At 43.8% G+C, this 3,695-nt stretch overlaps 1 non-coding gene across 1 annotated transcript; it reads right to left on the bottom strand.

The window, feature by feature from the left end:
• Positions 1-446: 446 nt before the first annotated feature.
• On the bottom strand, positions 447-565 carry LOC137288371 (5S ribosomal RNA). The gene has a single exon (XR_010957145.1). It is a non-coding gene; the product is annotated as a 5S ribosomal RNA (ribosomal RNA).
• Between the last annotated feature and the right edge of the window lie 3,130 nt (positions 566-3,695).

Below are 3,695 nucleotides of genomic sequence, written 5' to 3'. Positions count from 1 at the left end.
GCAGGCGTTCAATGCGATTTACCTTTTCCTTATTATCTCATCTGCATAGGCAAAGAGTTGTGCGCTGAGACCTGATACAAACAACATTGTGATGTGACATAAGCAGCCTTTAATATACGAAAGTAAGATCGTAAATGACATGTTTGATTGTCGGAGTACAGTGACACTTTCATGTGGCGAATGAAACATACATGCCTTCAGAGTAGATGATGAGTAGTCGAGTGAACTGACGGGGGAAAATGGTGAGAAGTATAACTGAAAAGTCCTCGGTATGTAAGTGTGTAAGAACAAATCGTTCACAAGCATATTCAGGCATGCAGGAGTTTGCCCATTCAAAACGAAATAGAATGTATCATGACTTTCCGATGTCAATGATACACATGCACCTTGTGGTGGAAATACAAACAAATAAAAAAATATATACATAAAAAAGGAGAAAATGAAAATGTCTACTGCACCCGGTGTTCCCAGGCGGTCACCCATCCAAGTACTATCCGGGCCCGACGTTGCTTAACTTCGGTGATCGGACGAGAACCGGTGTTTTCAACGTGGTATGGCCGTAGACAACGTTCACAGGCAAACTTCGGCTACATATACACACGGGGTAGTGGGGAAGGGACATTGCGATCAAACAGCATCCTCGCATTTTCAGTGGGTTTACACAATCATGTGTTTTCATGTTGGAGTGTTATCTTTACAGTATCTGGCAAGTATTTGGTACTTGTGATACATATGAACGCTGTTTCTGTGCGCATCTGCTGCGAGAAAGGACACACTACTTCGCCCGCCCCCTCGCCCCAAACATCCAGTTTTCGCCCGCCCAATAGAGATCGTGCATGCAGCCTATGTTGTTTTTCGAATAAAATTAATATGAAAACGATGACGGCCCATACTGTCGTGATGTCAAGAAAGTCGGGTTAATCGTGGCAGGCAAAAATAGTTAATCTGTGACGATCGACTGCTGGTATCGTTCTGTACAGCGTCTTGTATAATAGATGTCCATCTTACTCTACATACTGGGGTTCGCGCCCCGTTTGTGTGCCGAGATTCGCGTCTTGGAACACCGTTTCATTGAAAGAAACATCCTAGCTACTTACTTATGAGGCAAAAAGCAAATTTCAACAGTAAATGTAGTGCCCCAGATCATGTGTTCAGTAACAGTGTCGAATGTTTTCTCTCGCAAAATGGCGAACTTGTCAGATAAACGTGCTTCATTGCCTTTGTTTGGGTGCTTGTTTTAGCGTCTGAGAGGCAGTAATGAGTTATGTTGGGGTTTACCTTCATAGTTAGATATCTTGAGAAACGACATACAACATTTGAAATGATTGAATTTGAGTCTAAAGCCTCGAAATGTACTTTTGAAACGAACGATGTCTACATTTTTGCCTCGATGGCTTCACTGAAAATAGCCCGTGTGGCTTCACCATTCACCTGTGAGTGTTGTTATTGTAACAGACATGTAGCCAAATGATTTTTGCATCCAGTCATGAAGTTAAAATAGAAACTTTCCTCGAATAAGAAGTGATTATTCGGATACAAATGCACGAGAAAGCACACACGCTCCCGAGCTAGCAGCTAGCAGCCACAACATGCAGGGTGTCTCCTCCGACGTCCGCGCCTCTGTAGTATCACCCGGGCTGGCTGTCGGGGAGAGGCATTCGCTCTCCGTGCTCCGTTTGTAGCTGACGTGACTTTCTGCACTCAAACCTACCACTATGGCTGATGTTGCTGCTGCCCCCGCTGCTGTCAAGACTCCCAAGAAGAAAGCTGCTGCCAAGCCGAAGAAGGTTGCCGCACATCCCACCTATGTGGATATGATCAAGAAAGCTATTTCATCCTTGAAGGAGAGGGGTGGTTCTTCCCGACAGGCTATACTGAAATACATCCTGGCCAACTACAAAGTTGGTGACAACCAGGTCGCCATCAATGCTCGCGTCAAGGTTGCTTTGAAAAATGGAGTCAAGAATGGTGCACTGAAGCAATCAAAGGGAACTGGAGCTGCTGGGTCCTTCCGTCTTGGCGAGGTGAAGAAAGCCGAAAAACCCAAGAAGGCTAAGCCTGCTGCCAAGCCAAAGAAGGCTGCCAAATCTCCCAAGAAAGTCAAGAAGCCAGTTGCTGCCAAGAAGCCAAAGACAGCCGCTAAGAAGGCCGCCAAGTCACCAAAGAAGGTGAAAGCTGCAGCCAAGCCCAAGAAGGCAAAGACCCCTAAGAAGGCAGCTGCCAAACCCAAGAAGGTCAAGACCCCCAAGAAGAAGGCCACCAAGCCAAAGAAGGCCTAAGGTCTCTTTGTCTCGCCTTCGCTCCACATTTCTGTGGTCCAAAGGCCCTTTTCAGGGCCATCCAAATACCCCAAAAGAAAACTTGAAAACACTGATAACAAAACAATGCCATTTATTTCAGCAGCATAGAAATAACAAAGAATGCGTGTCAGCGATAGCAGGTATAGTGTGAATGATGGCTTAGACTGATCATAATTACAAAATGAGCCTTAACCGTAAAGGTGAGGCAAAGAAACCGTTGCCCAAGGTAGGTGTCGGTAAAACCATATACATTGAGCAAAAGCATATACAGCATTGAGCAAAGAAGGATTTGATAAGTATGTTCCTACATTGATATGATAGTGGGCGTTCCAAACCCTACCCCATCTAATGGCCGGTGTGTCTTGTTTTGTTTCACTTAGACCCATCAAAATACATAACCCCACATACACATTACACTCAAGCCAGATACCCGACCCTAAAATAAACAAAGGAAAATAAACGCAAAGACTACAAAAGTTTAACATAAACAAAGCAAGATGTGAAGCAAAGAATGCAAATTGTATATGTATCATGTAAAGTGTTGATGATATCAGATATCGTCAATACAGATTTCCTTTTATGTGTGTACATGTAGCTCCACAAGCACGTTGACATCCACCGGGTGTTTTACCGACACACACCTCGCCTATGCAGGACTAGGGCGACAAGAGTTGTGCACCCTTGGTCGTGTGAGGCGTGTGCGTTTGACATTCGCCCCAATGCCTGCAACACTGCTGTTATGTGTCAAAGTAAAGGTACGGAAATACTGTCTAATACATGTAAAGTACGTCTGCGTGACCTAGCTAGAACTGCAAACATAAAATAGCTGACTGATTCACCACCCAGCCGCATCGTCATGCCATGTGTGTTTAGAAAGCAGGGAATCACTGTGGGCTTGCTGTCACAGATTTGAAAGTAATTTTCCTACAGCAAACCAGTGAATCCTATAGCAGGCGTTCAATGCGATTTACCTTTTCCTTATTATCTCATCTGCATAGGCAAAGAGTTGTGCGCTGAGACCTGATACAAACAACATTGTGATGTGACATAAGCAGCCTTTAATATACGAAAGTAAGATCGTAAATGACATGTTTGATTGTCGGAGTACAGTGACACTTTCATGTGGCGAATGAAACATACATGCCTTCAGAGTAGATGATGAGTAGTCGAGTGAACTGACGGGGGAAAATGGTGAGAAGTATAACTGAAAAGTCCTCGGTATGTAAGTGTGTAAGAACAAATCGTTCACAAGCATATTCAGGCATGCAGGAGTTTGCCCATTCAAAACGAAATAGAATGTATCATGACTTTCCGATGTCAATGATACACATGCACCTTGTGGTGGAAATACAAACAAATAAAAAAAAATATACATAAAAAAGGAGAAAATGAAAA

The sequence above is a fragment of the Haliotis asinina genome, chromosome 6 (genome assembly GCF_037392515.1).
Source record: "Haliotis asinina isolate JCU_RB_2024 chromosome 6, JCU_Hal_asi_v2, whole genome shotgun sequence".
Taxonomy (NCBI): Eukaryota; Metazoa; Mollusca; class Gastropoda; order Lepetellida; family Haliotidae; genus Haliotis; species Haliotis asinina.
This window is presented reverse-complemented; position numbering and strand designations above follow the sequence as displayed.